This window comes from Pelecanus crispus, chromosome 5 (genome assembly GCF_030463565.1).
Source record: "Pelecanus crispus isolate bPelCri1 chromosome 5, bPelCri1.pri, whole genome shotgun sequence".
NCBI lineage: Eukaryota > Metazoa > Chordata > Aves > Pelecaniformes > Pelecanidae > Pelecanus > Pelecanus crispus.
This window is the reverse complement of record NC_134647.1, coordinates 49,753,160-49,769,836: the sequence shown is the minus strand read 5'-3', so window position 1 is coordinate 49,769,836 and position 16,677 is coordinate 49,753,160.

Here is a 16,677-nt window from a genome sequence, read left to right as displayed (position 1 = left end):
CTGTTTTGCCAACAACCATTCCCTGCTGGAGCTTCTGCATTTGCAATCTCTGTCCCAAGGGGAGTCACGGTGACGTTCTGCTTACCTCCTGGAGGGCAGTTATGGTTAAATTTAATGAAGTTTTGGAGCCTACTGTATTGCAAATACCACTTTACAGGACGAGGGCAGTGCAAGATCACTGCCAAAGCCTATGCTTACCTTTTAGCTTCACATGCATGTAGGTTTTGGTGGTTAAAACTCCTAAAACTTCCATACTTTGCACCTGCCTTCCAGTCCATCTCCTCTCAGAGAGAAGCAATGATTTGTCACAGGCTTTGCCTTTTCCTCAACATTTACCACCTGGAGCTGCTAGGGCAAAAGAGTAAATACATAAAAAGAGTAAATATATAACATTGTTCAAGGAGCTATCTCTAGGGCATCTGAGGACTTCCTATGTAAAATAAGGTTTCTAGCAGGCTATCTGAAATATCAGCCTCTTCTCGTTTCTCTGGATATACTATCCCCTCTGAACTGCATCACAATTTTATGTATGAGAACTTCCTCTTAAAATCTGTGTAGCAACAGGCTAGATGGGTATTATTATTATTTTTATTATTATCTAAATCATAAAGACAGTTTAAGTTCACAGGAGATCCTATTCTTTCTCAGACTGTATGTCACAATAAAGCAGTGACCTTCCACATCCGAAGTGTTTAAATTAAAAGCAGAGGTGGTGCCCACTTCAGAGCATCGCTAGAACTAGCGGAAAGACATAGGGCTGGGATTTTGGGGAACAAGCTAGTGCTGAAAGGCCCACTGCTCCCACTGGTGTTGGGATTTCACTTTGTGAATTTCAGAATATTTTACTCTGCTAGCTCAGCGTGTGGGAGAAACTGTGGGAGAAAAAGATGAAACTCGGTATCGTGAAGTTTCCTGAGGGTGATAATCAACAAAATTTGGGTTTTGGAAGGGAAAAAGAGGTTCCTGCTGATAGGAAAGGCTCTGTTTGATTCTAATCTTTTTCACCTGTTGAACAATTATTGATGACTTTCATTAATAGTGTTTTGTTGTTCTGCTATGTAAAAAAGAATAATCAGTCCTGCATTAAATTACATGTAAAAAGTCTGTCTTTATTTGCATGGTAATGAAGTACTACCTAAGGTGTTAGAAGTAGAATCAATAGGCTAATGGGGTTTTATGCAAACAATCTCAAGTAACAAACTGGTCTCACCCTTAGATAAAAGGATTTGTTTGAAGTAGGAAAATAGTTCAAAGGTTTTTTTTTTAAAAAAGACGTATCCTTCTATCAGTGAAAATTGAAACATGAAAAAGAACTTTTTTTTTTTTTTAACGCATTATAGAAAATAATTCCAACCTATCTACATGCAGTAGTAAATAATAACCTAATCAGGCCGATTCTTACAAGAAAGGGTATAGTCTTGTATATCAGTTTCATTCTTTTATTTGATACTAATATTTAGCCTCGAAGATGAATCATAGAATCATAGAATCATAGAATCGTTTAGTTTGGAAAAGACCTTTAAGATCATCCAGTCCAACCATTAACCTACACTACCAAGTCTACTCTAAGCCAATCAAGGGTAGACTAGACTAAACCATGTCCCAAAGTGCCACATCTACCCGTTTTTTTGAACACCGCCTCCAGGGATGGTGACTCCACCACCTCTCTGGGCAGCCTGTTCCAATGCTTGACTACCCTTTCTGTGAAGAAATTTTCCCTAATTTCCAACCTAAACCTCCCCTGGCACAGCTTGAGCCCATTTCCTCTCGTCCTATCGCTAACTACATGGGAGAAGAGACCAACACCCACCCTGCTACAACCTCCTTTCAGGTAGTTGTAGAGAGAATAAGGTCTCCCCTCAGCCTCCTCTTCTCCAGGCTAAACAACCCCAGTTCCCTCAGCCGCTCCTTATAAGGCCTGTGCTCCAGACCCTTCACCAGCTTTGTTGCCCTTCTCTGGAGATGCTCCAGCACCTCAATGTCTTTCTTGTATAGAGGGACCCAAAACTGGACACAGTATTCCAGGTGTGGCCTCACCAGCGTCGAGTACAGGGGAACAATCACCTCCCTGCTCCTGCTGGCCACACTGTTCCTGATACAAGCCAGGATGCTGTTGGCCTTCTTGGCCACAGCTGAAAACAAACCATCCTCTCTGGAATAAAAAGTAAAATAAAAAAAAATGCCTACAGCTTCTCAGGTAACACTCGTACTTTGCAATTGGTGAAGACACAACTTTGCAGGTGAAGAATGATCATAATGATACAATGTTTTGACCAAAATAAACATGCCACAATGCTTTGGAAAAAGAGTATGGATTTACTTTCTTAGCTTTATAGAAAAAAGGTGCCCTTTTTTTATTCTATTATACTTACGATTGATTCTTCATATCTTTTAAGTGAAACAATATTGCAGAATACACGTTTCAGCTGGACTGTTTGGTTGCAAATTACAATTTGCTGCAGTTGTTGGTAGGGAGAGGAAACCGAGATCTGTATTTTCCTGGAGAGAGACAGAGAAAGCTGCAGGGAACTACTGTGGCCAAACCCCATTTGGTCTGCTTAGCCCAGCTATGCTTGGGCTAAGGCATAGGAAAACCATTTGATTTTGTATTACCAAGACAGTTAGCTATGCACACTGCTAAAGTGTTATACAACAAAGGAAAAGTACAGAAATATGGGTTCAGCTGTGTGAGGTAGTTTGAAACCTCATAAACTATGGGTTTATCTAACACACACAAAAAAATACAAACAATGTAAACTATGCTGGTTTATTAGAAAGATATGCAAAAGCAGAGATTGAGCAAGGCATGATCAAGAACCTCAGGTAAAAACAACAAAAAAAAATCAGTAAAGATAGAGCTAAATGATTCTCTTTTTCCATTTTCCCAGCTAGCTCAAGCATGAGAGAAAAAACCACATCTTTATCCAGAAATCTGCCCTCTCACTAAAAATCTTTATTCTCTTTGTGTAGGAAATAAAACACTTTTATAAATTTTCTCAGGCACTCTGGTGCTTCTGAATGGGTTTGTTTTCATCAGCCAGTACCATGGGTGCAATAGGTGTCTGTCTCACAGCCAGAGACAAACTCAGAGGGACTGTAAAGAAAAGGACAGGGAGAACAGGAAGGTTTCCTACCTCCTAGCACTTAAGGATGCATTTTTCCTTTCAGCTGCTCCTACTGCAGGAGCCATAGCTCCCTCCCACTGTTCATATTGGGATTGGGTATGGCAGCTCTGAAATGGCAGAGGTGCTGTTAAACCTGTGTTGTAGCACACTGTAAAAGAAGCACTCAGTATACCCAAGTATTGCCTTTTTTTTCAGGAGTGTTCAAAACTGGTTGGAGGTAAAGGGTAGTATTATCTTTAGTGAGATTTGGTTTGTACAACAGAAATATGTCTTAATTGCAAATTTGACTCATTCTATGACTTCAAATAAGAAGTACTTGGGTGCTGCTGCCTCTCGTCTTGATGTATTTAATTCTCCATCTGTTTAAGAGACCCCTTTTCTTCCTGAGGGTAATCATCCTTTCTCTGAGGCTGATAGTGCCTGCCTCCCTCCACTTCACGCACCTCTTTCAGTAATGGAGGAGGAGAGAGAAATGTTCAAGGCAGTTTAGGGTTAGGAGACTTTTGAGAGTGCTCGTTTCTCAAAAGATGTGCAAGTCTTATCTCATTGGCATTGCTTTACTTAGAGATGCCAGACCTTTCAGGCCAAGTAACTTGTGTTTTTCTCCAGGACTGAATATGTATCTAATCTATGTGCTTTACTAATGAATAGATAAACTGAATGAATTTGCACTAAAATAAAATTATTTCTTGCTAAAATTGCTAATGAACCCTGTTCCTTATAAGAATAAAACAGAACTTCTGCATTTGTCAGTTATTGCTTCCTTTTTTAAAATTTTTTTATTTTTGCTTTCTGATAAAATCAAGCCCCCTAAGAAGTGGGCAAAGCAGTATTTCATGGCAGAACACTTGTGAAATGTGCCCCATAGTGAGATGTGTCTACTTTGAATTTCTTTGGGATACTGCCAAGATGCTGTTTGAAAGACAGCCCTGCAAGTGAAAGGAGTGCTCCTTGAGGTGGGTGATGCTTCTTTTGACTTGAAAATTGCTGACGGAGTTTGGGAAAGGGACTTGAACAACCCTAACAGCTTTTGTCAAACAGGGTTTTTTGGGGGCAGGGTGTAGGGGTTTTTTTGGTGGGGGGAAGAGGACGAAAAGGCTGACACTTTTTGTCTTTAAGGAATTTAAAGCAGTTGTCTCAGCCTGGGTGTTGTCTCAGGGATTTCTTTTCAATCCCTTCCCTTCATCTGCATCCATTGATTGTAGACCAAGTGAGACCTGTGCACATTTGAACACAAAAATGCTGCCCTAGTAGCAAGCGCTGAGTTCAACCAGCTTCCCAGCTCTGCCATCTCTGTTGTCATCATTGTGAACCACATTTCTGAAACAAAAGGCAGAATATATAAGCTTTCTGTGCTGTCACTGCAGGCCATTGACAGGGCAATGTTCCTGTTACGTGGAGACAGGGAGACAGATTTCACATGATGAGCTGCACTTTCTAGGCTAAAGGTGGGTTGGTGATGCTTTCTGTTTCTGTGTTTTAGCTAGAGACCATATCAAAACTCAGTAAAATTGGAGGGCTAAACAGATAGGAGGGAAGAAGGGTTTTGGTTGGCATGTTGTTTTCCATAGGGTCTTTTCACAATTTTGTTTACTGGAAACAACATAAGTTTTCAATTATCTATTTATTGGATTTTTAACTGAAAGTACAATTATTAAAAACTTCTGACAAGCTAGATAAGGCTTTCCATTTTGGTTTTAATAGGTCTGCTGAAAACTTATGATATAATCTATAACTATTCATGAGTTAATTTCTTTCACTGATATAAATTCTTTTTTAATCCGTCTGTGAGGTCCTTCAGTTTCTCCTACTGTGGAGCCCAAAGGAACCAGAAAATTAAAATCTAAGGCAGCAATCACAGTGAATTATAATTTTACTGTTTCCCATATGAAAAATTAGTTTTTCCATTTCTTGTTCCTGTTACAACCTTCATCATGAGCATAAACTATCAAAATTTTTCATTGTTTAATATTCCATGTAAATTCTAGTGGAAGGAAGACAGTTTGACCTTTGTGCTGCACTGCTTTCTCATTGGATTTCTTCTCCTGTGTCTTTAACTAAGAATAATCAAAACAGCCAACTTCTTGCAGTTCTTAGTAGCAGAGCCATTGAGACAGTTTTTTTGTGGTCCTTTGGTGTGGAGATACCACATGCAGAAAGGTAGCAGCAAGGGGGTAACCTGCATAGGATTTCCACTTCTTATGACTTGCTCTGATTTCTTATGTGGCCTCCAAAATTGAACTGAACTCACTCTGCTGTGGGATGGGGACAGATTAGATGTCTGGTGAACATCCAAATAACTACTTACTCACTACTACTTTATAATGAGTTTGGTAAAGAATATAAAGTAGTTCTTGGGGATCCTGAACAGGACATTTTGGTAGTGCAATTGGGCTTTTCATAGATGTACTATAAACTCCTTAGGAAATCTGAATTGAGCTTTGAGTTGACAACAAAATCTCTGATTTCAAGCCAACTACCGGTTTTATTACGGGTCCAGCTGGCCTTGGCATAGGTTTCTATGAAATGTTGGAATGAGAAAAAAAAAAATTAAAAAACTGTTTTTTAAAAACTTTTCTTAAAACAGTAAGTTTTTTTTTTTTTTAAATTGGGCTTCCTCCCAGCCCCCCAGTAATTTTCAGTAAGGAAGCACTGGTGTGTCATGGTCACAGATCTTACAGTGAGGATGAACTAAGGGCCCATAAATGCTGTAATGCTCAGTTGTGTTTGACAGTTTCTTCTTGTAATTTATTACTTCAAGTAAATGCAGTATATTGTTTTCTTTAGAGTTACAAATACTCACAGAAATTGTTTTTTGCACATTCTCTTTAGCATGAGAATTATTTTCCTATGTATGTTACAACCCCCTTTCCTGACCCTTTATTATATTCTCCTTCAGTGTTGCATTTTATATCCCTTCTAGAGAAGCAGCAGAAAAACTGCAAATGCTGTTCACCTCAGTGGATGCTTGTTGACATGACTACAACCACAGTTTCACAACCTTACTCTCATGAGTTACGTGCAGTAGGAAGGTGATATCAAGGAACAAAGTATTTCAATGACTGTCTTCCTTCAGCTCATGGTGTAGGAGAAAAAAAATGTATAAACAGCAGAAACAGAAAGGACAAAGCAGTATGAACAACGGGGAGATTTTGTACGCCTAAATGAAGGTATCCAGATAAGGGGTCAAAATGTTTGGCTAAGTAAAATTCTCCTCGTGTAGTCCCCTGGTTAAATGATATGTGAGGACTAAGGGTAAACCCAGCACATGAGAGACCACAGTTCAGCAAAAGCCACTCTCTCGTTTGCGGTTCTGGTTCCCTCCTTGCAGCAGCCTTGAACTCGTATGACACACAGGTGACAAACCACTGTTGTTCTGAAGTTGAACCATTTCTGTGGTCTCCCTGCACACCAGCTCTTCTTCTCACTCATCTTTTTCAGGCAAGATGAAAGAGAACAGAAGGTGAAATATAGGCTGAAATAAAGGGCAGCTCCTGACTTTCTCATCATGGGCAAGGGACAAGTAAACAATCCCTGCTACAAACCTATCAGTATTGCCGTATCAAAATCTGACACTTCATTTATAGTCAGATGTTGGAAATTCTGAGTGCCATGTAACACTGCATTCAAAGCCAGCCTGCCTACTTCAGGTGCAAATCCTTTGAATAAAAACTCTCATTACTTACTTCTTTTACTGCATTTCCTATTGAGGTCATTATGCTAGGAGCTGATGAGAGAATAATCTTCTCCCCACCTATCTGTGCAATGTCTTTAGCATAGCAGATCATTTATGGGAGACATTTTAGAAAGTCTGAAGTGCTATTTCCAGGGTGCTTCTAATAATGTGGAAATACAGTTCATTTTATAGGAAACAGTTGTTAGTCAATACAGCAAGAATTGAAGGATAATGAAGAACAATTGTGGAGTGAGGGAACAAGTTCATAAAGCACTATAAACCTTCTAATTGCTAAGACACCAGTTGTAATATGATCCATTTGCTGAAAATAATCCATTTTAGACATGGAGTTTTTTGTTGTGCCAAAATCTTGAAGAACATAAGAATTCCTCTGGGATTTACTGAGGTTGCTGAGATGTTTAGCACTGAGTAAGTGCCTATGTGTTTTTCTCAGTCTGGACAACATGGGCTGGACAATTTTTCACTTAACTGGGAACTCCTATAACAGTGCCATAGCTGCTTTTTCATGTGCTTTGATTTACATGCATGCTTAAGAGTTTCCCTGAAGAGCCTTGTTTTCCGCAATCCCAGCATGCAGGTTTTGCTTATGGGTATAAAGTGACCAGCATTGAATTCAGAGTAGTTGCATGTAAATGTGAAATTCCTACACAAAATAAATCTTTCCACTTTGCAGAAAAGGTGGTTATTGGTATCAGCTTATTATTCTGTGAGAGAACTTTGATAGTAACGTTTGTCACTCTAATTCCAGGGATTTAATTTTGGATTAGTACCAAAAGGAAATCAATGTAAAAGTTTATGTTGTACCTCAAAACCAATCAGTCTCCTAACTTCTTATTAATTATGTGAAGTTGAAAAATATAATTTCAGAAAGACATTTAACATAAATGCCTCTAACAAAGTATAGAAAGATAGAATCATAGAATCGTTTTGGTTGGAAAAGACCTTTAAGATCATCCAGTCCAACCATTAACCTGCACTACCAAGTCTACTCTAAGCCAATCAAGGGTAGACTAGACTAAACCATGTCCCGAAGTGCCACATCTACCCGTTTTTTGAACACAAGATGATGTCAAATGCAAAAAATAATGGACAAGACTTGTCCAGAGTATGGTTCCACATTTGTGCTTTGTGGTCATTCCAAATGACATCTCTATTATAGCAAGTCTTGTTATTATCTGCGGAATGTAGGGCAAAACAATGATGTTGGTTTTATATTTGTGAAACTGGTTAGTGGTGTCATTGAATCTTTTAAGACTTGACCTACCTGATAAAGTGGTTTAATTGGAAACCAGTCCATTCCTCTTTAGACTCTGAGGAATTAGGATCATAGCTCTACTGCTGTGCCCCTGTGGAAGAAAAAAAAAAAAGTCATGGCTCCAATTTAGAGAAGTGTCTAAGCATGTGCTTAATCCTAAGCAGCCTATGGGAGTCAATAGAAGTTAAATATGCATAAATGGTTTGTTGACTTGAGCCTGTGGGCAGTGGAGCTCATCAATAACAAAACTAAGTGGATTAAATAGAGGCTGTGTTTCAAGAGAGAATGTAAAAAACAAAACAAAACAAAAACCCATTGTGGTAAAATTGATCATGTTCCAGCACTTTCCTGAACAAGGAAGTTTTCCTAATGTGGTACCACAGTGTGTGGGTTGAGATGGGAACAGGATCATGGGTTCCAGTAAAAGATTCAAAAAACAAAGGGCTATGTAGGAGGCGTCTAATGAGAAACACATGGAGGCAGGTTTAAAGTGAAAGCTAGAATGAGGGTCAACAGAGTAACAGCTGAACCAAATGGAGTGTGAGTTAATCTCTGGCATTTGAATAATCCAGAACCAGCAGTTTATCAAAAAAACAAACAAAGAAGCAAACAATCAATAGCAAAGGATGCAGAGCCAAATGAAACCTGTTGCTAACCAGGCGTGCAAAATTTTCCCAGAATGTACTTATAAACAGCTTTTTAAAAGATGCAGTAAAGCACCTGGCTTTTCACTGTGGGTCGAAAGGTAGGGGAAGATGTATTTTTTGTGATACAGGAGGCTATGAAGAGAGAATAAAATGCAAAAGCAGAGGTGAGGTCAAACCTAGCAGACACTTTTTCAGCTCTGTATGAAAGCAATACATATGGAGAGCCATCTCTCCCGGCAGGGAGCCTGGCTTCCTGGTAGCGATGCTCTTGTCAGTTTGTAATATGACACAACCCACTGACGTGAAGGAGAGCCCATCTAACAAGTGCAGAGAAGACACAGATCACTGAAGGGCATCAACTGCTGTAGCTTCTCTAATCACTGTGTGATATACTAAGGAAAAGAAATTAAAGACTTACAGGGAAATGACAGGAAAATGTTTGAAGAGCTGCTCTTTTGGCATGAGGAAGTCTTTTAGGGCTTGGAGTAGATAGTTAGAGAGGTTCCCCTGACCTCCCGACTCTATTTATATATATATTTATATATATAGCTAGACATAGAGGAATGTGATTCAAAAAGTTTGGAATTCATACAAAAGGTTTTGCTTCAAATGTATGACCTGAATTTTAAGCTAAGCTCCATTTATTGTAGAGAGTGTATAAAGAGGGGTGTTTTGAAGAGTGAGAAAGAGAAAAATCAATTCCAAGGAAATACAGAGCAAGGGATCTCTTCGGAAATAGGGAGAGTTACAAACAAGTGCAGAATCTGGGATCTGCAGAAACTCTTTTTCAAATGGAAAAAGAAATATGGTATAATTTATCTTGCCTTTGTCTTAGATCAAATCTCCAGTTTGGGCAAGAACAGATGTTAAAGAGTATTCCTGTCATTTCTGTAAATTTTTCTTTTTTTTTTTAGCTTGTGGGCCACTGAGAGTGGAGAGTGGTAAGAAAAAGGGAAAAATAAAGAAAAAAATTAAATCCTATGTTTAACAACAACAACAAATCTTCTCTTTGTTGTATTTTGTTGCATGTACTAACATCAGAGAATTGGACTCTTTGAACATAAGACGACTGCAAAACATTCAGAGAGATAGAAATGTAGCAAATCTGTTACTTCTAAATTAGCAACTCCTAGTTCACAGTGCATGATTTTTTACTGTCTTTCTTTCCTTCCTTCCTTCCTTCCTTCCTTCCTTCCTTCCTTCCTTCCTTCCTTCCTTCCTTCCTTCCTTCCTTCCTTCCTTCCTTCCTTCCTTCCTTCCTTCCTTCCTTCCTTCCTTCCTTCTTTTTTCTTGCTTTATTATCTCTTTCTTTTTTTTTTTTCCCCTTCCCTGAACATCTTCAGTTCTGCTATGGGAAACAAGGTATTTGAAGGTCCAAGTAAATTCCTGAAGCAGCCACTAGATGTTTGGGCCCTGGCTGGCATGAAGAACAGGCAAGGGCTCTTCCCAGGCTCAGCATCCACCCTGCTCTGAGGTTATGAATTGCCAAAATTTGGACTCAAAATTTTCAAACTCCTGGACAGGATGTGATCTTCCTTGACAACAAATCTGGGAGCCTGTTTCCAGCATTACAACTTACCTCTAAATTGCACAGGCATAGACACAAATTAAATCACAGGTTTTCTTCTGATGACGTGCTGTTAAAGAATAAACCTGGATAAACCTGAATTACTGAACCAAAAAAGCCCCGAGTGGGGTAATTTTCACCTATAGTACAAAGGTGTTTAAGATGTGTTTATTGTTCTTGATTTCCTTTGATTTAATTTCACAGAGATATCCTAAAGCTCTCTCTACATACCCCACCTCCTCCCCCCCCCCCCCCCCCCCCCCCCAAGTGCTCACCTCTGAGCCTCATCAAATTTTGATCAAAGGCCATGGAATAATGTGGTTTTCCCACAGCTGATTAAGACTTGTGATTTCTCTTTTGCACATTCTCTTTAACTTTGTAATGGGTGAAACTGAACCTTAGGCTGGGACCTGCCTCTAGTCTGGAGTTTGGAATTGGATCTAAGTGGAAATCCACAGCCTGACCCGGGTCAACTGCTTCAGATGGCCTTTCCTAGATTGAAAGAAAAAGAAAGTATTTACTCTTTATTGCAGCCACAAATCCCAGAGTTATTTGAAAGCTTAGACCTGTTATTTCATGTTCTTCCTTTGAGCCTCTGCCTCATATCCAATTTCAGCATATTACAGAACAGTTTCTTAAGGTATTCAGTCTTCCCAGCCTGCCCTGCTGCCATATAGGCAGACACATTTCTGAAGATTAACCCTGTGGTAATATTAGGATTAGCTCATTTTTCCTACCAGTTTTGTTTCCTACTAAATTTATCTTAAAAGCTATGGGTTTTTACATTAAACCTATGCATAGATTAATGTTTCACTTTTAAAGTGATACTTTTCATCTCTCAAAATAAATGTGGCACTCACTGTAATTCATTCAAAATACCATCTTGCTCTGTTTGGTAATGATCTTTTTCAGTTTCCATAAAAGCAGAGAAGAACTCCAGATCCCAGTGGATGGGAAATTTCTAATTGAATGGAAATGAAGCTTCCATCAAGATTGGTGAGTTTTCTGACAAAAAGAAGAGATTTGTAAGTAAATTAAGTCCCTAACAGCTGGGTTTTATATATATATATATCTGTCAACTGTGAAAATAATGCAAAAGGCAATAACACTTTCTAATTACCTTTTTCATTTTCATGACATTGCTGCCCTCAGTTTATGAACAGGATAGAAGGTTCCTGTTGTGCTCCTAGGTGAGATGGGAAGAGGTAGAGATACCGGAGGATGCCTCATCCCAGACCCATGACTGTGAAAAATTGAATATTCCCATTCTGAAGGCTTGAAGATGTACTTAAAATGTCGCTGAAATGTTGATTTTTCTTGCCAAGAGGAGGAATACTTACTCATATTCTAGTTCCTTCCTGCAATAGATGTTTCTTTATTTATGTAAAGTTAAGTGGCATTAGCAGTAGCCTCCTTGCATACAAATGCATCTGAGACTATGTTGCGAATATGACTTTTTCAATGGCTTTGGTTTAGCTGCACCAGCACACACTATGCCAAAGGGTTCATGCTTTTAGTGGAGACAGGATTCAGACCCAGGCAGAGGAAGATATTTAGCCTATTTTGTTTTACCTCCATGGAACAGATGAAATTGTGGCATGTCATCTTCCTTCCCCTTCAGGTCTGGGAATCTGCCCCCAACTCCTCAGTTCCATTTTTTCCTGTACAAGAAACCCAAAATGTTGTGTATGAACCTAAAAGGAATGCTTTACTTGTCATTTTCTGCTTTTGGGGTATTTCATTTCAGAGGAGAAGATGACAATAAATTAAATTTGGTATTATTCTCACTCTAATTTTGTTAATGATATTTTTTCTCAGGTCCTGAATGGAAGATTGAAGAGTTGTGAAGCTCTTTGTGTAAGCTCAGTAAGATTGTTTCTGTGGGAACTCTGGAGATGGACAGGTTAATTCCTACACCACCAAAGTGCTGTCTCTTCCTAAGCTGACTTGGGAAGTGAAATCTTGGCTTGTGGAAACCAAGTTCAGGCTGCAGTTTCACATTTTGTTTTGTGACTTTTTTGAGCTTATTTATTAAAACTCATTCTGAATTTCTAGGTCAGTGCTTTTGCATCATTGCTGTTGGGTAACAAAATGATGAAAAAACTGCACCACAGGTACAGAGATAGCATTAAACTCATCAGACTGAGTTTTGGAGCTGTTGGGTAAAGAGCATATGTAAGGGTGAGAGTTTGGAAGGGAAATGGGACAGACTTTTTAGCAGGGCCTGTTGTGATAGGACAAGGGATAATGGTTTTAAACTAAAAGAAGGTAAATTTAGACTACATATAAGGAAGAAATTTTTTAGGATGAGGGTAGTGAAACACTGGAACAAGTTGCCCAGAGAAGTGGTAGATGCCGCATCTCTGGAAACATCTGCTCATTGCAGGTGGGTTGGACTAAATGACCTTTAAAGGTCCCTTCCAACCCAAACTATTTTATGATTCTATGAAATGAGCAGCCCTCTGCCAACACTGGGCAACAGTGGAAGGGAAAGGGGAATAGGCAATGTTAACTAATAAGTAAAAAAATTATTAATATTTTTTGTGGGGGATGCCCTTCCAGTTACCGTCTGGTATAATTACTTCAAGTGATGTGATTCATTCATGCTGAGTTTGAGTAGTGCTAGTGTTGTTCATCATGGTCCCATATTATGCACCTTTGGGGGCTTTGGGTAACTTAATTAATCATTGCTCATTTTTTTGAAAGGTTATCTTAGTTTATTTTTTTCCCCTCAGAGTTTATTCTGAAGTTTGATGGGATTTATCTCTGTATGTCTGACATGGTTATCTGCTTTTTAAATAAAAATGCACATGGACTAATGAGTGACTGAGATCAAGTTTAACAAGTAAACAAACTCTCCTGGTCTCATTCCCCTAAAATTTCACTGAATTGGTTGGGTGGGGTTTTATTGATGTCCATGAAAACAGACACAGGTCAAAGGTTTAAATATTTTCCTAAAACAGGTAGGGGAACTGTGGCAAGTGTGGTGGTTGTCCCAGCATGAAAGTTAAGGAAATTCAGGGCTTAATGGAGAGATCATTAAATTCCCATGGGCAGTAATGCATATAAACTTACGTGCAAGGAGTGGCAGTATTCAGACACATTTATGAGGCTATAAATGGAAGAATTAACTTGGTGTGTCCTTGGGCTAACTCAGCTGGGCACCTGATGCCTTTCTGCTGGACTGAAGAGGCTTGGCCTTTCCAGACTGGGCAACCGTGGCAAGTCTCGCTGCCTGTGACATCTGGGGAGGCATTTGATCTCTTTCCATTTTGGCTGATCAAAGAAGCAAGAAAAGATTTTAAAAGATGTTTGTGGAGATAAGAAGGGCAGCTCAAGCTGACCCAGTGGAGGCATGCACAGAGTTTCATCATGGCATCTGACCTGTCTCGTCTCCTCCTGGTAAAGAATGCTTCTCTGCTGTTCGTAATTGGACGTGCTGTCCAAACTCCTTTCAGCACTCAGCCTGCATGCGAAAAAAGGCAAGACCATAGAATAAAATAATTTATCAGTCTTGGTAGAAGCTTTCACCCCAGGATGGTGATATATTGGAGCATCTGAAAGGGTAAAAATTTTGGTTTAGGCTTTCAATAGGAGAGCTTAGCTAACAGGGGGAAAAATTAAAGAAGAGTACATAGGTATGCTTACCTTCCACCTATAAAATGACCTTGTTTCCTGCTCCCAGGAGACTGAAAATTATGATTAATAATTTACAAACCAGCTTTCTATTCAGTAGGTTGTAGGTTTATGCAGCAATACTGGATTTTATAATAGCTTTAATCCCAAATTAATTTGCAGCCTTCTGAAAGTAGAATGTGGCAGAGGGACTATGGTAGGAAAGAGTGATTCACGGTAGATTATAACCAAGAGTGAACGGAAATCCTGTGTTCAGCTACAACTGCAGGAATGTGGAGAGGAAGAATAAGTATATCTGAGATAAAATTTACACTAGGGTACTGAAGCTAATACCATGAAACCTAATTAGAGTTTTGAAATGCAAATTGCATTCCAGAGGCTTAGAGCTAATATCCCAACAATATAAATTTTAAAAGTAGTCAAGCTTTAAAGTGGGGTAATATTGACTTTGTGTGCCCCGAGGTTTCCATACAGTTTCCTGATGGTGGATCTAGGGGAAACTCTTTTCTGACTTTTATTTACAGGTTTGAACTGGGGATAGCTGGTGTCTCCAAAGTGGTCTGAACCCATATCTCCGTGAATGTCTATGGAACCACAGGATGTGCTTATGCCTCTGAAAACACAGTAACTCTTATTTTGATGGCAAAAACCTTAACTGAAGTTAAACATCTTCAGCTGAGAAGCTATAGGGATAATTTCTGATGATTCGTCATTTAGCCTCGAGTCATGGGTCTACAAAAAGACTGAAATACAGCAAGAATTGTGGCTGTTCCAAACACATGTAACAAACAAGTAGGGAAGAGCTGGCAGGACCAGGATGGTGTAAGCTGTGATGCAGCATATGCTTGAACACGCACAACACCTTTTCATATGCAGAGGGTCAGATTTTTTTCCTTTGAGACTATATCTTTGAATTATCCTGATGAAAAGAGAATGTCCCTTTCAAATTCATTGACTTTTACGTTAGCCATAATTTGAGATTGCTTCTCTGGGGATCAGTTACCTTGAGGAGCAGAGAATTTAAAAAAGAGATGGGTTAATGTGTAGTGGGATTGCCACACCTGCAGTGCTGTCTTTTGCAAGAGGTGTTTTAAAGTTGATTTCAATGTAGAGTGAAGAGAAAAGCTTTTCACTGTTCATTAACCATTGTTTTGGAGCAATTCTGTTAATAAGTCTTTTTGCCCATTTTTGTTTTACATCATTTCCCACTCTGTTATTTTTGTTTTGCTTGCTGGCAAATACCTGTATTTTCTTGTCCTTTCTGCTGTTTGTCCTTGGTTTTTGTTTACATTCATTGCAGTTCTATTTTTTAGATATATTTTTGAGTGGAAGAGCAAATTGTGCCAGCTTGTTTAGAAAGATGAAGTTATTTAATGAATGTGAAGGTAAGGGTGTTTGAAGGCTCCTTTGTACCACTGAGTGTGCTCGCATTGATTTAAATTGCATTTCAGGGAAGTCCATGGCTGATTAGTTTATAGCATATATATTTGGCATTTGTATGCCTAGTTCTGATATTAAGCTCTATTTCTACGTATCTGTAGATTACTTTTAATTCTTTTATAATTACAGACTTCAATGCAAAAATGTAATCTACTTGCCTGTATTAACAGCAGAAGAGATATCAGTTGTAGTCACTTCCACATGCAGAGCCAGTTTAAGTCAATTGGTTTTATTATTACTGTGCTCTTCACACTCATATGCCTCAAATTGGACTGAAGCCATCTGAATTTATCTGCTGTATCGAGGCAATCAAATGACAAGGAGTGGTAGTCATTGAAGACGGATTACTTTGGATCTCAGTATCATTATTTGCCTTTAGAAATATAGTGAGCCATTCAATCCAAGGAGGGATACTTGAGTTTTTAATTAATTGTTTCAGAATGCTATATTAACTTCTCTTTTAACTTCTTTCATTAATTAAAGATTATAGATATATGGTCAAACAGAGGGAAGAATGCAAACAGTATATGATGAAGTCTGACAAAGGAAAGGATGTTCTAACTCTTTCAGAAAAAAAAAAAAATGTGTTGCTCTCCATCAGATTTCTGGGTTTTAATGTTGAGACTCTAACATGATCCAACGCAGACAGTTAATTTCTTTTAATTGGTAAAACATTATCACTTAGAGGACAGATAACAAAACAAAGTTGTTAAATGAACATAAGGTACTAGACCATATAAATTGTTTTGTACTTGTGAGTATATAATTTTAATCAAGTGATTAGTTTGGCCTATAGGTTTTTGAGTACAACTATGAATGTTTTCTTGTGTGAATACTAGAAATGTACCCTTCAAAAAGAGAATGGATTTAAAAATGTGAATGTTTGATCTTACATGATATTTGGCTTGACTGTACAGGCATAATTCAAAACCTTCTCTACATGTAGTCATAAAGTTAGATTATGGCAGAACATGCTTTACCGACAGGCTGCATAATATTTCATGGGAATGGTAATGTGAAGGATAATGAGCATTTCTCCTAGGTCTAAATCTCTTGCGTCCAGATACTTTGACTCTCAAAGTCATGTTGTAGTAGTCAAAACTTGGCCAATTTTAAAATGAAAAGTTTCAGTTCCTCAAATGGCAGAAAATGGAGTTGTGAAAAATTATTTCTTTCTGCTGAGAATATGGATACAGTGCTGGTAATATCTGTTCTGTTCAGTTATCATCCCTAAAATCTTAGCTTTAGGTGGGAAAGGGCAGACTACCCTTTACTTCACTGTGCCAGTGTGTAGTTAGTCTTCTGCCTAA